General features: G+C 40.9%; 1 protein-coding gene across 7 annotated transcripts in view; it reads right to left on the reverse strand.

Moving 5' to 3' along the window:
• Positions 1-18,175, reverse strand: part of LOC126335339 (protein Mpv17-like) — a 288,508-nt gene that overhangs the window by 199,746 nt on the left and 70,587 nt on the right. For 3 of the 7 annotated variants that reach the window (XR_007564861.1, XM_049998510.1, XM_049998507.1), the window contains exons 1-2: positions 10,423-11,403; positions 2,051-2,127 (exon numbers count right to left, since the gene is read on the reverse strand). The exons of 1 other annotated variant lie outside the window; for it this stretch is intronic. The gene's annotated coding sequence lies outside the window, so the exon portion shown is untranslated. Of the gene's footprint in view, positions 1-2,050; positions 2,128-10,422; positions 11,404-18,175 lie in introns of those variants that run through there. 3 more of the 7 variants (XM_049998508.1, XM_049998509.1, XM_049998512.1) reach the window with 2 other exon arrangements.

An 18,175-nucleotide genomic window follows, 5' to 3' on the forward strand; every position in this document is an offset into this window, starting at 1 on the left:
TCTTGCTCAGTAACATCTCACTTAATAACTGCTATTATCAAATGTAGAAGCAATGTAGTACACCAACCTACTTTATTATGCATTTTTATTATGTCAACCACTGTCCTATATCACATGTACAAACAATGTACGAAACTGATTCTTGGACCAATAAATAAGTAAAAGATGTGCTTCATTTTAACTGATGTTGGTGAATTCAGCCATTAGCTAAGTAAAGATTGCCTCTTACCTCAGGGGCAGAGCAGTAAGTAGTGGAGCCACTGTGAGATTTTTAGAAGGTTGTGTGTTTGTGTGTAGGGGGGGGGGGGGGGGGATATTTTACTGTCTTCTTATGCTGACAACTCATCATCATATGCAACTCACACCAACCAGCTGCTATTGTATAAGTTTCAAATGGAAGTAGCATGGATTAATGAATGCACATTATAAAGATGTGCATCTTCAAATATGATACCTGTTTGTAGCAAACAATTTGAAATCAAATTAAGACTGCTGTTATGCAATGCAAAGGGTAGAAGAAAAATGACATTTAAAAGAATTAATAAACATTTTTGATAACATCTCAAAGTGCAACTACAGCTATTAATTAATATAACACACTAATTTATGTAGGTAACAAATTAAAAGTAAGATCAGTACAGTAAGAAGAGAAAAGTAGGCAGGATAGGGAAAATGATCATTGCATAGCTTTTGCCCTGAGCAGAGCTGCTGCCTTCCCAGAAGTGGTCTGACTTGTTATAATACATTTATTATTTGAATGCATGGCATCAGTTCCATCAAAAGAACACATACCACACAGATCCCACACCCGTGAAACACTATAATTTTGTAAACTGAAGGGGGATCACTGATATCAGCCACAGCGGGACATTAAGTGTAATCAGAGACGACAAGCAAAAATGCATACTGGACTGGGATTCGAAACCGGCATCTCCTGCTTATTACACATGTACAGTAACAACTGCACCATCCAACACAGCATTATCGCATCTGCACGGATTACCTCGGTACACCTCAAAGCCAGTCCACACTCCCATCAAGTGCCACCTATCCGCAGTTACTGTCCATTATTCTCCTGTTCACTACTGAGAGATTGCCACAGGAGGTCGGACATATTTGTGCATTCACAATGAAGAAAGTGGGTCCACTGCTCAGCCATGCTTACCAATTATTTGAATACTTGGTGTCTGTTCCTTCAAAAGAACAGATATCACGCAGATCCTGCAGCTTTGAAACACTGTATGTAAACTGAAGGGGATCCTGCTATCAGCTGCAATGGGACATCGAGAGGAATCAGTGGCAATGAACAGAAATGTGTATCAGATCGGGATTTGAACCCAGGATCTCCTGCTTACTAGGCAGGTGCGGTAATCACTGCACCATATAGGAGACAACCTTATCGCAATTGCACGGACTATCTCAGTATGCCTCACAGCCGATCCGCAATCCCATCAAGTGCCACCTACCCACAGTCCCTGTCACATTATACTCCTGTCTGTTGCTTCGCAATTCCCACAGGAGTATAATGGACAAGGGCTGTGGATAGATGGCGCTTGATAGGAGTGTGGATCGACTGTGAGACGTACCGAGATAGTCAGTGCAATTGCGATAACACTGTGTCCCAGACAGCACAGTAGTTTCTGTAGCTGCCTAGTAAGCAGGGAATCCCGGGTTCAAATACCGGTCCAATACATATTTTCACTCATTACTGCTGATTCTGCTTAATGTCCCACTGCAGCTGGTAGCGGTGATCCCCCTTCAATTTGCATATAGTTATAATATACACCATCATTGTTCTCAGTAAGAATGACAAGAGTTTCAGATCGATGTTTTCTCCTGTGGATGACTAATGCCAACACGGTATCTGGTTGGGTGAACTGGCCAAACTACTCATTGGAAGAAGTGGTGAACATGTTTACTCCAAACAGATGAAACTAATTTCTAATATTTTTGTACACAAAGCTATCATCCGACATTCTATCCCTTTGTGACAGTTTTGAGTTAATAGAGTCTTGTTATTTAAAACAGTCTCAGTTCTGCTGTATTTTACCTGACACAAAAGTCCACTTGAAAAAGAGTTCACTGCTGCTGCCTGGTAACGTTTCAGATACTTGGGCATGTAGAGGCCTAGAAAATAATACATGAAATCATAACAACAGACATTGGATCCTGTACTGGTGGCACTGACCACATTACCCGCTTAGGTACAGAAAACTGGTGACTACGTAAGCCTTCATTTTGTTCCTAAAACTATTTTTTTTACTTAAAAATACATGTGATAACTTATAGCATGTAGATTCAGATTGGTCAAGCTTCCATCAGTAACCCAATTTTAGTGAAAATTCAATTTCTCTTTGAGTTGCAACTTTAACTAAAACAAATAAATATTTATATAAAATAAATACATATTTATTTATTTTTCTCCTTTTTCACTACTCCCAGCCCCCTCCCCACCTCACCCCTGCCCGCCGCCCAACCTGCAGCACTTCACTGTCTGCTATCCCCATCACACTACCCTCCCCCTAACCGCCCCAGCCGCCTCCTTTCCCCTATCCAGTCGCCGCTCCCATCATGCACTGGTGGTGCTGCTCGCAGTGCCTGAGATTGTGTTCGTGTGTTCGTGTGTGTGTGTGTGTGTGTGTGTGTGTGTGTGTGTATTGTTACATTCCATCCTGGATTTTCCATTGTGTGAAAGATTTATTCAAGATATTACAAACAACATTCAAGTATTAGCTTATTTATGTTGATCTGGACAAAAACTGAGATAATATTCAATTTTTATTTTGTTACATGAAAAAAAAATATAAATTGTAACTATCTAGCAAGACTCTATTCAGTATTAAAACAAAATAACAGATTATTAGAGAGACAATTTGTTACAGATAGACTAGCTGCCTGAAATAAAAAGGACTAAGAACAAGCATTTCACGCACTACTTAGAGATGGGATATTATTGTCTGATAGCAGTTTCATGGGCTTCAAAAAATCCAGCAGTTCTAGTGTCAAAAATACTAAGTAGATAACTATCAATCTTTTCAAGATATAATAATTTTTGTGTGATTCTTGTCAAATTTAGTTCTTGGACATGATATATTCTCAAACCAAATCAATTAAATTAAAACCTAGAAGTCTTGAATCTTCCTCCCCCCACATACACACACCTTTTTCTGCAGGTACCCATTTAGAGGTGTAGGGTACCACAGACACAGTTATGGACAGTGTTAGGAAATTACATATTAGTACTTATGAGGTAATTGTTGACAAAAATTCAAATAAAGTCCTCATGTGCAAATTGGAGAAGAGGGCACTAAAACCTTTCCTGTAAGACTTACCTGCAGAAACCTCACATAGGTGTGGTCTGCATTTCTAAAAATATTGCACCATGACATGGTATCATGATTGGTCTAGCAGAGAAGAAAGCTCTAATGGGGGCAAGAAAGGGAGGTGTATACAACACAGAAATGGTAGGTTACCAGTGTGGGTGGTCAGAGCACAATGTGACTGCAGGGCACCCCAATATAGAAGTTATGGACAAGTAGGGCATTTGTGAGGGTACAGTTAGAGGATTTACTTTTTGTGACAAGTATGTGCTCCATACAAGAAAACATTACTGCTTTATGATTACGTTTAGCACTGTGCAAAAACCAGTAAGAACTTATAGCACAAGTCAGAAAATAAGAGTAGTTATTTCAATTATGCATTGTATTTTATATTAATTAATAACAGAAGCCCTTTGGGATTTTGTGGTTGTGGACCATGACGGTCCACTGGCTCGCGGCTGGAGAAAATTGCAGGCATTCCCATTTTCAGGCATTCCCACTGACATGTACTTATGTGGTGTACACGTGTGAAAAGCATTATTATACGATACAACACATAAAAGCTGCCCACATATGTTATTGAACGTGACTCAGAAATACTGCAGTTACAAGAATATTAAAAAATGTGACAATTATTAAGAAAGGTTTATCGAGTCACCAGTGTGGCTATGTCAGAATTTGGGTTATGTAAGTACCTCAATTACCTTCAAACTGTGGTAGAAAGTCCAGTAAATTCCACTTTTCCAGAGTGGTTTAGCTGCACAGTGGGAAGAGTGACTTTCAGTTTTTGAAGTATTTCCACAGTTTGGCAGTAAAGACATCATCCTCTGGCATCTACCTGCACATGATGCTAACGCTGATATTGAACAGTGTATAGTGGTGCTGGAAGAGGCATTGTTCCATTTAGGTATTACTCCCAAAAGTACAGAACTGCACACAGCTAAACCAAATGCTGTGGATAGCTAATGAGACTGCAAATGTGGTCCCTTAGAGATGACTCATATGACATAACACTGGTTGGATGCCTATCTGAACCAAGTTATCAGTTAACCCCTTGATGCCTGAATAAATTTCTTCATGATAGAAAAAAGAAAAAAAAATGTCACTCTAGAAGTACCCAAAACACTCAGGACAGGGCAGCACACGTCAGAAGCGTTGGTAGCTTCATGTAGAATCTGCACCTATCAGCACTGCCACTTGAAAACAGTTAACCTTTCATTTGTCAGAGTTGCACTGCTATGATGTGATGCCCAGTGTTAAGGAGTTAATACATTATGGGTGGCCATTCCTTCACCAGTAAATAAGTTTTTGGAAATGGTGCAATGCTTTGTGGCCCAGATCATATCATATTTAATCCTCTGGGAACACTTCATTTATGCTACACCTGATTTCCACTTGGAATGAATCACCAGTATCAAGTTCTGCACCACTTCAAACAAGTTACAAAAGAATTCTTGGATCAACAGCTCTGTGATGGCAAGCCCTATGGTTATCACAAAAACAAAAAACAATGGTAGGAAGCAAAGCTGCAACTTAAACTACCCCAAATATTACAGAAACTTTGGACAGAATGGAATGTCATTAATTCACAATATTAGACTCGAAACATCAATTGGTAGTAGTGGCTGGGGACTGACTCAAGACCATGTTTACTTTCCATCAGGACATTACCAGTACTGCTGCTTGTCACTTGGAGTTAAGAATGTGTAGGCAATGAATCACTGGCTGCTGGAATGCATTTTATAAGGCCCAATAGCACGACGGTGTACTGTGTACTTGGTTGCCATACTGTTATTTTGTCGAGAGCATTGAGGAGCACATGGGGGAATTATAGAAACATGCATAGCTGACTTTGAATGGCACACACAGCAATACACCTGGAAACAAGTCACTCCTCAGCAAACAAAGTCCACTATTCAGGCCATATTACTGGCCAAGATGGAGTGTGAATATATATCCAGCATGTGAAAGCTGAGCAGGAGTTCCCTACCCCAGAAAACGAGTTGTGGTCCTTCTTAGAACTGACCACACACTACCACAGATTTATGTCCAACTTTGGAGATGAGAGAAACCCAGCACTCACCTTCTAAAATAGTCGGTAAAGTTCCCCTGAAGGACTTGACAACTAACCCTGTCCTCAGCTATCAGGAGTTGTTGTTGTTGTCTTCAGTCCTGAGACTGGTTTGATGCAGCTCTCCATGCTACTCTATCCTGTGCAAGCTGCTTCATCTCCCAGTACCTACTGCAACCTACATCCTTCTGAATCTGCTTAGTGTACTCATCTCTCGGTCTCCCTCTACGATTTTTACCCTCCACGCTGCCCTCCAATGCTAAATTTGTGATCCCTTGATGCCTCAAAACATGTCCTACCAACCGATCCCTTCTTCTAGTCAAGTTGTGCCACAAACTTCTCTTCTCCCCAATCCTATTCAATACCTCCTCATTAGTTACGTGATCTATCCACCTTATCTTCAGTATTCTTCTGTAGCACCACATTTCGAAAGCTTCTATTCTCTTCTTGTCCAAACTAGTAATCGTCCATGTTTCACTTCCATACATGGCTACACTCCAAACAAATACTTTCAGAAACGACTTCCTGATACATAAATCTATATTCGATGTTAACAAATTTCTCTTCTTCAGAAACGCTTTCCTTGCCATTGCCAGTCTACATTTTATATCCTCTCTACTTCGACCATCATCAGTTATTTTACTTCCTAAATAGCAAAACTCCTTTACTACTTTAAGTGTCTCATTTCCTAATCTAATTCCCTCAGCATCACCCGATTTAATTTGACTACATTCCATTATCCTCGTTTTGCTTTTGTTAATGTTCATCTTATATCCTCCTTTCAAGACACTGTCCATTCCGTTCAACTGCTCTTCCAAGTCCTTTGCCGTCTCTGACAGAATTACAATGTCATCGGCGAACCTCAAAGTTTTTACTTCGTCTCCATGAATTTTAATACCTACTCCAAATTTTTCTTTTGTTTCCTTTACTGATTGCTCAATATACAGATTGAATAACATCGGGGAGAGGCTACAACCCTGTCTCACTCCTTTCCCAACCACTGCTTCCCTTTCATGCCCCTCGACTCTTATTACTGCCATCTGGTTTCTGTACAAATTATAAATAGCCTTTCGCTCCCTGTATTTTACCCCTGCCACCTTTAGAATTTGAAAAAGAGTATTCCAGTCAACATTGTCAAAAGCTTTCTCTAAGTCTACAAATGCTAGAAACGTAGGTTTGCCTTTTCTTAATCTTTCTTCTAAGATAAGTCATAAGGTCAGTATTGCCTCACGTGTTCCAACATTTCGACGGAATCCAAACTGATCCTCCCCGAGGTCTGCATCTACCAGTTTTTCCATTCGTCTGTAAAGAATTCGCGTTAGTATTTTGCAGCCGTGGCTTATTAAACTGATAGTTCGGTAATTTTCACATCTGTCAGCACCTGCTTTCTTTGGGATTGGAATTGCTGTGCCAGCTAGTTTGCACAATGAAGTGCTGAGGCAAGGCAATTATTCAGTACTGGTGGGACATGAGGGCTGGTGTGCAGCAGATCAATGGATTGCTGAAAATTATTGTAAGACCAGCAGTAAATAAATTGTGGAACATTTTTGTAAAGATCTGTATGATCTATGTGTAAAGGACAGAGCTCACCCAACAGTACACATCTTCGAAGAGGTTGACAGAGGCAAACCAGCCTTTTGAGATGACTGCACATAGGAGTATGTACAAAACTACTATAGTCTTACAATTACTGGCCATTTATCACAATACTTGACAGCAATTACAATCCTGGTACAGGGATATGCTCCATGCAATGGTAACAAAATAAGTATTAAAGTTTGGGACACTTGAGGCACATACAACAGACCAACGACCCAACTTCATTACAGAACTTTGAAGCAACTGTGTCCACTGTTATCAATCTGGAAGCTACAGACTAGCATAGTGCATCTAACAGCAATCAGGAGAATTGTGCAGCTGCACAGGGCAATATGCATAATTTTAAGTCATTAGGTGAACAGCCACCACAATGATTAGGGCATCTTGTTCCCTTACATGTCAACTGAGTGTAACTCTAAAGTTCATGAAAGCACAAACTCTCTCCTCGTGAAATTGTGTAGGGGCACAACATGCCCTCACCACCTGAAATAGCGAAACCATCCAAGGAAAAGATATGTCATCTGCATATGATCTCGCAACTACAAAGATCAGTTTGAAGACTGATGAAAAAAGCAACTCTGCAGGGCAAGCCTGCCTACTAAAATTTCATGTCAGCCAATGGCTGATTGTGATAAATCCATTTATGCTTAAGGACAGGTCAAAGGAATTCGTTACTTATGATAGGGGACCCACATCAAATTAAAGAATTGACATTACTGGTCGATATGAAACTTCAACATCAGACTGGGGCCACCATTGTGCTGTGGTGCTCTAAAAGCTCTGCATCTGCAACCAGCACTTTTCCTTTTTTAATAAAAAAAAGGGGGGTGGGGGAGGGGGTATTGATGAAAAGAATGAGGAGTGAAGGAACAGTGTGAGCTAATTTTGTCTTGAGCTTCACCTATCCCACCATATGCATTTACTATCACAGGATGTGCCATGATAATTACAAACATAATCTTGATTCCTCGTGTACCTGCACACCACTCTAGACAGTTTGCCTGCCCCATTTGATCACACACAGCACAACCATACCAGTTTGGAGTATTTATTGCACTACATGTAACAATAGTACATGTAACAATGTGAAAATACTGAGTGTAACTTTATTGCCCGAGCTATGAGTACTGTCATCTAGTTACTTAGTTTCATGTTCCATGGATTATTTAGCACAATAAGTTGCAATGATGTGAAACAAGTCATTGTAACAATGAGTGACCATGTAATTTCATCAGACAGCAAGGAAAAAAAAATTCTGGGAGACTGTCAGAAATGGTATTCTTCTAGTAATTTTCCTGTTAAGTATAGATTGTCAGCAAATGAATGTTAATAAATGTAACCAGCCCTAAGGCCTAACACCAATGTAATCATTCAAAACAAAACAGCAAGAAAATTCTCCACTACACATTTTTTCTTCCTGAGGGAGAGAGCATCGAAATCACTGCTCAGAGCCCTCTTGCACTAGCTAGACAAACATATGAATGAACAGCCCTGAATTAACATTATGTCAACAATGGTTGAGTTTAATTGTGATGTGGAAGCTTTGGCAAAATTAACTCTTGTTCACTCCCTATAAAGTGATGGTGGAGGAACCAGTGAGGTTGACACAGTGAGATACTGCTACCATGCTGCTTGGATGAACTTTTGCTATTGCCACTGCTGCTGCTATTAGCTGCCACTTCCAAACCTGAAGGGAACCTACCAATTCCTTCAGATCTTGGTAATAAGTGTTTCAACAATCTTCAAGTAGCCACCTAGATGTTTGACTACTCTCGGGCTTTGCCTGCCAGTGTCTTCCCCTACAGTTCCACTGCTACACTACTCTAGTATTACCATTGGAAAATAATTACTGTGAACCTATTAGCTCCCTGGGTAGCTGTGAGGCCATCCTGACAATACACTTGCATCAGATATCCTCTTGAGTAGTGGCACTTAGAAGTCCATGTCATTACTACGTCTCACATAAAAAACCAGCAACTGGAAGTGCATACTTAAAATGTGTACTGATTACTTAGAAATATGTATGTGCAAGTTTGTCAGTAAATGAAGTTCAGACTATGGGATGTGTGTTCACAGGAAATTTGTAAAGTAATTTTTATACTACCACTTGTATACATATATTCCATTACCAAGCGGGAAAGCGCCGGCAGACAGGCACAATGAACAAAACACACAAACACACACACAGAATTACTAGCTTTCGCAACCGATGGTTGCTTCTTCAGGAAGGAGAGGGAAAGACGAAAGGATGTGGGTTTTAAGGGAGAGGGTAAGGAGTCATTGGGATTGGGATGTTCTTGATACATAAGTGAGTACCTAGAAGATGTACGAAATTGCAGCTTAACACATTAGTTTACAGTAAATGCAGTAATATTTAATTCAGTGTTAACCCAAAACATGAAGGTGGTCTCTTAATTGAGAATATTTTTCCGGAAATAAGTAATCATTACAACTACATAAAAGTTATGTACTGGACTCCTCCTTCCATTTTTTGTATTTTATGTACATTATTTATAATAATATGCATCAAATTATTCGCCAGAGACTTGTCCATAATCTAATACAGGCATTCTGAATTTATCTCTTAAGTTTTACTTTTTATGAAGAAAAGTGTAATAGGCCTAAATACGCATAAACATTAGGCTATGCTACAGGTCCGTTACCACAAACTTTATTTGGTATCAATACATGTTGGCGGGGCAATGGGATCACTCTTTAAATACGTCATAGTTGTGCAGCACAGTTTACAGGAACTATGCAGTGATAAGTAAACTGCAGTAGCTAGTATATCACAATGAGCGGGATATAATTCTATTCTTATATCTACCACTAACTGCTAACGTTAATCGTGTGTTCCCAATATACAATTTTATTCTCATATCTATTACTAACTGCAATACTGTGTCCTCAGTATACAACAGCACCCTACAATTAAAAATTGTTGTTTGCGTGGTATACTACAGAAGCAACTTCCCCATAACCTGAGGTTTAGCCTTATGGTCATTATGGGAATAAAGAACATCAAGTGAGATTTAGTAAATAATTGTCAACACAATGCACAGGAACAGGAAATGTTTATTATGTAGTCATTTCGATTTCTCACTCTAAGAAGTACAAACGGCCATAGAGTCATTTAAAATAAACACAAACCACAAGACAGTTCCGAACTTCACTGGTAAATCACATTTAGTACCGAGCTGCTGAACTCAGCTTCAGCTAACTAAATTAGTGGCCATTTACGTTCCTGTTAACAGTTGTCTTTAAACTGAAACGAATTAAAACGGCCACACAAACGCCATGTTTTCAATAAGAAATAGATTACTACAGAAATCAATCAATCAATCGATCCGTCATCTACTGTAAACGCTTCGAGACATGAACTCACACTCTTGGTCTCATGTTATAGGTAGATATTATAAACCATATACATACCTCACGACAGAAAATTAACTCACGGGCAACATAATGGGCCTTAGGATTTGGGATGATCTTATGGCAACCAATTTACGCTTTACTCCGTCTAAATGGCATGATAAATGTTTTAAATGATCTAATGACAGTGACCGCCAAATGTCAACAATGTTTGTAGGGAACATTTCCTCAGAGTAATATATCCAAAACATAAAACACTTAAGGGTCAGTCAGAAACGATCCGCACGTGAAGACTTATAAGATGCAAAATAAAACAATAATCAGTGCGACAAAACGTGTATGTGTGTGTGTATATTTTTTTCAGCATTTAAACTTCCACGCCACAACAGCAAAACACCAGTTTTCATCACAAAGCTCCTCAGTGAAAGATGTGTCATACTTTCTTTTCAAGTGCAACATCATCTCAAATACATTACGGATAAAATTTTGATTTTCCACCCAAGACTCTGAACATCTGTTTGGTTTACATTCCATATGAAATACAGAACAATATAAAGTACGATCATAAAGGAAAACAAAGTAAGGCCATTTCCGTGCCCGGTATCGATGAAACCTTGAACATGACTGATTGCTTTATTCATCCGTAAAACAGCACACTTCGTATTATACTGCGTGTGTCTCAAAAACAAATGTTTTGCACTTATCTTTCACTGTTACCTGTTTCATTAGGACTGTTACTGTGTCACCACTATATTCTGGTCGTGAAGGGGTTTCTCGAGAAGCACAATAGGTCTGTCAACAGTTTTGGGAATTAAGATACCCATGTAAATGGAACAAGACCTCGTCTGAAAACACAATTAGATGAAGATCCAGTTCACCGTCATGCACATGTCTGAAAACCCATTCGCAAAACCTAACCCTATGCATGGGATCACCAGGTTTAAGTTCTTGCACTATTCTTACTTTATAGGGCCTTAGCCCAAGTAACGTAGCAGCTCTGTGTACAGATGTGCAAGAAATTTGCTTTAGAAGTGAAATGTGTAAGAGACTTCTTAGGGGAATTTTCCAGGTAGTATGTACTGTCATCGAGATGAGCTTCTGTGACTGTGCATCGTCTTTTACACTCCTTGTCATTAACTTTTCCCGTTACACAAAATTTATTCACTAATTAGTCAGTTTCATGACGACTCGGGATTAGAACACCTGGAAATTTCTGTTCAGACAATCTCTGGGCAGTACGAGCAGACTATGTACACACATGCGAATCGCAAATAAATACTCGTTGAAGAATGGAAGAAATCGGTCTTGCCAATGTTGCGTTCGCAGACTGCAGTGTTATGCTTGTTATGTCTGTTTCACCGTTCGAATGACGCTAGACTAAAAACGCTTAGTGTGGCATAACTCCATGTGGCTGATAGAGCTGAGCGTCCTGCCTGCCCAGCTGGCTGATGGAATGAAGGTGTTGCTCGCCACGCCGACGGGCGGCTGATTTAAGGTGGATTCACACTTGTTGGAACATCACCGTCAAGTTTTTGAGCGTCGACCTTCAGAGGAATTCCTGAGCATTCACACCACATGGCACATCAACGTCGAAAGAACATCATGACGTTGCAGCTGGTTAATAAAATACCCACGAGAGGCGTGTGAGGTAACGGGCGAGTTGCGGCGCCCTGGAAATATTCTAAGCCACCGCTCGAGCCGCGCAGCAGGGCCGAGCTCGTTAGCAAACACGTGGTGCCACACGTTAGCCGGACGAGAGGGGTTACCCCAGCGCATGGTCTAGCCGCGTGGCTTGGAATTCCGCTGTGACGAGGACGGTGCTTTGTGTCGATTCTCGATGAAGGAGATGTATATGCCAGGAGTGCCAAAGATGGCGGACTTTGTGAAACCTTAATGGAAGACTTTCCACAGTTCGCACGGAAATTAACAGTAGCCAGATGAATCATGATACCTTAAAAAGAAACATATACAGTACTATTATTTGCACGACGATTCTGATGGTGTAATCAGATTTTCAATATTTTTATTAGTTTAAAGTTTACTATCTGACGGTAAATTATACAAGTAACGCCCACCAACGAATTTCCAAAATATAAACGCTTCGTCTGATTTTGTCGATCGCCTTGTCTTTAGAAAGCTATTAGTGTAAACCTAATTTGGTATGAATTACAGGCATGTAACTTAAATAGTACATGAGTTATTGGAGGTCAAAGTGGCCGATTACTATCGATCGCGCCAGACCATAAGTACTCCACAGTTATATGAAAAAACCGTAGCAGCATGCTTATAAATACATTTATTCATTTGTGTCTTTGTTTATAACCGATGTATACTATTCATGAAGAAATTGGTTAAATACTTAAAGTATTTTAGAAAGCACAGAGACTTTAGGCTACTGGCCTATCTTTTCTTTTGATACCCTATATTTTTATTTAGTTGCTTGTGTATTTAATAATGTGCGTTAGAGTGTGTTTATAGTCCAGCCGTAGGAATATTTATTTAATTTCAAGTTATTTAAATGTAGCTCCAGTATTTCATGTGTGTTTAAATATGTTTGTGAGTGTACGTTGGATTGAAGACATGGCGCGAGCGCCCTAGCCAATCACAGCGCTCGTGAATGGTGAGATTAGATGGAAGCGAGTACGGGAGAGGAGGACACGGGCAGTAGAGATGGGCCGAACTCGTTCATTGCCGTGAACTACTTCATTCATTTCACTCTTTGCCGTGAAGCGTTCAAATGAAGTAGTTCATTCATGAAGTACCGAAGCCTGGCGAAGTTGCCCATTTCGCCGCTTCGCCTCGCTCGTACGATAAAGCTTCGTAATACTTCACAATTTTACCAACAGATGGGCGAATTATGCAGTAATATGCACGCATCGTTTTACGCTCTTACACCGTCTGACAATGAGTTAACTTAAACAGAATATGGTCAAATGGGACAAAAGAAAGATAAACAGAGAAGCCTGTCACATATAAATAAGGTTTTTTAATCTTGCTCGACATTTCCTCATGAAGCGACCAAAAAAGTCTTTACCTGACAAGTGAAACCTTATTTGTTGTATTCATGGATAGAAAACTAGGGCTACCAACAAAATGCAGTCCAATTTTATGATCCTTTTAAAATTTAATCCAAAATAGAATGAGCATGTGTACCACTGTTACAAACTCTATATACCTACGTTAAGTAATTATTCAGAATTTTTCCTGTAGATTTTATTTTTGTAAATGTAGTGAAATTTGGGGTTTCTTCGCCGATTTAGATGATGGGAAAGCAAAGTGCAACTGTTGTTCTAAGTGTATTTCATGTTGTTGTTGTGGTCTTCAGTCCTGAGACTAGTTTGATGCAGCTCTCCATGTTACTCTATCTTGTGCAAGCTTCTTCATCTCCCAATACCTACTGCAACCTACATCCTTCTGAATCTGCTCAGTGTAGTCATCTCTTGGTCTCCCTCTACGATTTTTACCCTCCACACTGCCCTCCAATACTAAATTGGTGATCCCTTGATGCCTCAGAACATGTCCTACCAACCGATCCCTTCTTCTGGTCAAGTTGTGCCACAAATTTCTCTTCTCCCCAATCCTATTCAATACTTCCTCATTAGTTATGTGATCTACCCATCTAATCTTCAGCATTCTTCTGTAGCACCACATTTCGAAAGCTTCTATTCTCTTCTTGTCCAAACTATTTATCGTCCATGTTTCACTTCCATACATGGCTACACTCCATACAAATACTTTCAGAAAAGACTTCCTGACACTTAAATCTATACTCATGTTAACAAATTTCTCTTCTTCAGAAACGCTTTCCTTGCCATTGCCAGTCTACATTTTATATCCTCTCTACTTCGACCATCATCAGTTATTTTGCTCCCCAAGTAGCAAAACTCCTTTACTACTTTAAGTGTCCCATTTCCTAATCTGATTCCCTCAGCATCACCCGACTTAATTCGACTACATTCCATTATCCTCGTTTTGCTTTCAAGGCACTATCCATTCCGTTCAACTGCTCTTCTAAGTCCTTTGCTGTCTCTGACAGAATTGCAATGTCATCGGCGAACCTCAAAGTTTCTTCTCCATGGATTTTAATACCTACTCCGAATTTTTTTTTGTTTCCTTCACTGCTTGCTCAATATACAGATTGAATAACATCGGGGATACGCTACAACCCTGTGTCACTCCCTTCCCAACCATTGCTTCCCTTTCATGCCCCTCGACTCTTGTAACTGCCATCTGGTTTCTGTACAAACTGTAAATAGCCTTTCGCTCCCTGTATTTTATCCCTGCCACCTTCAGAATTTGAAAGAGAGTATTCCACGCAACATTGTCAAAAGCTTACTCTATGTCTACAAATGCTAGAAACATAGGTTTGCCTTTCCTTAATCTAGCTTCTAAGATAAGTCGTAGGGTCAGTATTGCCACACATGTTCCAATATTTCTACGGAACCCAAAGTGATCTTACCTGAGGTCGGCTTCTACCAGTTTTTCCATTCGTCTGTAAAAAATTCGCGTTAGTATTTTGCATCCGTGACTTATTAAACTGATTGTTCGGTAATTTTCACATCTGTCAGCACCTGCTTTCTTTGGGATTGGAATTATTATATTCTTCTTGAAGTTTGAAGGTATTTCGCCTGTCTCATACATCTTGCTCACCAGATGGTAAAGTTTATTCAGGACTGGCTCTCCCAAGGCCGTCAGTAGTTCTAATGGAATGTTGTCTACTTACGGGGCCTTGTTTCGACACAGGTCTTTCAGTGCTCTGTCAAACTCTTCACGCAGTATCGCATCTCCCATTTCATCTTCACCGACACCCTCTAGCATTTCCATAATATTGTCCTCAAGTACATCCCCCTTGTATAGACCCTCTATATACTCCTTCCACCTTTCTGTTTTCCCTTCTCTGAGCTCCCTCCATAGCTGTGAAAAACGCGGTGATCGGTCTGTGGCGCGCAGGTGTTTAAGACCGCGTGCTGCATGGTGACAGTGTGGACGCGGTGGCGTCACGAAGGTAGGCCTGAACTCGCTCGCTTAATTCAGCACACAAAATGCGTTTCTAAACCTCTTAACTCTCTACTGGGCTTGCATGTACTAACGAGAACTGCTTCAAACGTTTCAAATGGCTCTGAGCACTATGGGACTTAACTTCTGAGGTCATGTCCCCTAGAACTTAGAACTACAGAAACCTAACTAATCTAAGGACATCACACACATCCATGCCCGAGGCAGGATTTGAACCTGCGACCGTAGCGGTCGCGCGATTCCAGACTGTAGCGCCTAGAACCGCTCGGACACTCTGGCCGGAAGAACTGCATTTTCTCCTAGAGTCTGATACGAGGGCTATCCACAAAGTACATTACGTTTTGGAATTAAAAATAAATAAAGCATTGGAATTTTTTTAAATTATATACAGATGAAAGCCACACTTAAATACTACTTTTATATACAGTTGCCATTTAAATTAAAGCACTTATCGTAGTGATGGACGAGCTTGAAAATTCCTTCGTCGTAAAATTCGGCCGCCTGCGCCTTCAACCACGTGTTTACCTCTTCTTGAAGCTGTGCGTCGTCATCAAAACGCTGCAAAGCCAGCCACTTCTTCATTACTGGGAATAATTGTAAATCGTTCGATGCCAGGTCGGGACTGTACGGCGGATGAGGAAACAACTCCCACTTAAAAGATTCGAGAACTTCACGTGTGGGCCCGGGCGTTGTCGTGAATCAGCAAGATCTTTGAGCCCACCTTTCCCCTGCACTTGTTTTGTATTGCTCTTCTGAGGTTGTGCAGAGTTTGACAATACCTTCGAGAGTTTATTGTAGTGCCTCTTTCCAGAAAATCCACAAAAATCACACCTTTCTGTCCCAAAAGACCTTCCTTGCCGACATTGTCTGCATGCATTTCTTGGGTTTTCATGGGGGGGGGGGGGGGGGGGGGGATTTGTGTGTCCCCAATGCATTGACTGCAGTTTTGTCTCGCAGTTCACATGCTTAACCCATGTTTCGTCACCAGTAACGATGCGATCGAGTAATGAGTCGCCATCTTTCTCGTAAGCGTCCAAAAACGTTAACGATGCAGCCATTAGCTGATTTTTGTGAATCTCTGTCAAGATTTTTGGTATCCATCTTGCACAAAACTTGTGGTAACCAAGCTTTTTGGTAATGGTTTCGTGCAACAAACTTCGTGAAATTTGTGGAAAACTCATAGAGAGTTCCGTTATTGTGAAATTACGGTTTTCACGGACCGTGGCATCGACTTTTACGACAAGTTCGGCAGTCACTATGCTGGGTCTTCCACTTCGCTCTTCGTCGTGAACGTTAGTTCGACCATTTTTAAATTTTATGACCCATTGACGCACTCCACCTCCAGTGATTATGTTGTCCCTCATACACTTCACAAAGCTGCCGATAGATTTCTATCGGTGTACAGTTTTTTGCAGACAGAAACCTTATTACAGTACGCACTTCACACTTCGCGGCATTTTCAATTAACGCTGACATTTCAAACTGTTACAGTAATTCAACGGAGTACAGCACTAACCTCTCACTAGCACGGCAGGATGCCGACTGAGCGGCGGAATACCATGACACCAAGATGACCGCGCTAGCCCCACCCCTAGCGGACACAAACGAAAACGTAATGTACTTTGTGGATAGCCCTCGTATTATGAAGTCTTACTGATTACTATTCGTAGAAAAAAATTTAAGATCGATTCTCGAGATAAATGGCACAAAGGCATCTTTGTAGCATTTAGTCTCTTCTGCATAACAATACACCCGTAAAAAATTATTACCAGGCTTATGCACTTTTTATCATTGTAGGACTAATAACAGTAAGATTTCATAATGGTTTCCAGTGGAAGATTCAGTTCTCTTTTGAACATACACACGAAATTACGAGTTAACAGGTGTTGAAACGCAGATTTTCTGCTGAGTTGAGCTAGTGAGCGAGCGAGCTCGGCCTATCTTCATGACGTACGTGCCACAGCCTGTCTTTCTAGTAGGCCTCGGGCCGTGGCCTGTGACATCAGCACACCGGACTGACGAGCATGCGATGGGCGTGTTCTCACGTGGTCAGCCAGTGACAGCAGTGGTGGCAAGAACTGGCTATGAACTGTCTGCAGCAATGTGCGGCGTAGGCATATGGCCGCAACTCACCTGGAAAGATGTCTCGAAGGCCAGTGCGCTGATATCTTAATAACAACGTGGAGTGTTCAGTAGTGCTATAGTCAATGAACTGCAATAGGACAAGATTCACTATTTAAATTGTTCAGAATGACATCGAGGATGACAAGTTCATTGCACTGTCCCACAAGTCCGCTGCTGACTCAGTCATGGAAACACGGCATGGTGCTCGATCCGGTCTTGATGCTCAAGACAATCTACATCTACATCCATACTCCGCAAGCCACCTGACGGTGTGTGGCGGAGGGTACCTTGAGCACCTCTATTGGTTCTCCCTTCTATTCCAGTCTCGTATTGTTCGTGAAAAGAAGGACTGTCGGTATGCCTCTGTGTGGGCTCTTATCTCTCTGATTTTATCCTCATGGTCTCTTCGCGAGATATACGTAGGAGGGAGCAATATACGCTTGACTCTTCGGTGAAGGTATGTTCTCGAAACTTCAACAAAGCCCGTACCGAGCTACTGAGCGTCTCTCCTGCGGAGTCTTCCACTGGAGTTTATCTATCATCTCCGTAACGCTTTCGCAATTACTAAATGATCCTGTAACGAAGCGCGCTGTTCTACGTTGGATCTTCTCTATCTCTTCTATCAACCCTATCTGGTACGGATCCCACACTGCTGAGCAGTATTTAAGTAGTG

This window comes from Schistocerca gregaria, chromosome 2 (genome assembly GCF_023897955.1).
Source record: "Schistocerca gregaria isolate iqSchGreg1 chromosome 2, iqSchGreg1.2, whole genome shotgun sequence".
NCBI classification, from domain to species: Eukaryota; Metazoa; Arthropoda; class Insecta; order Orthoptera; family Acrididae; genus Schistocerca; species Schistocerca gregaria.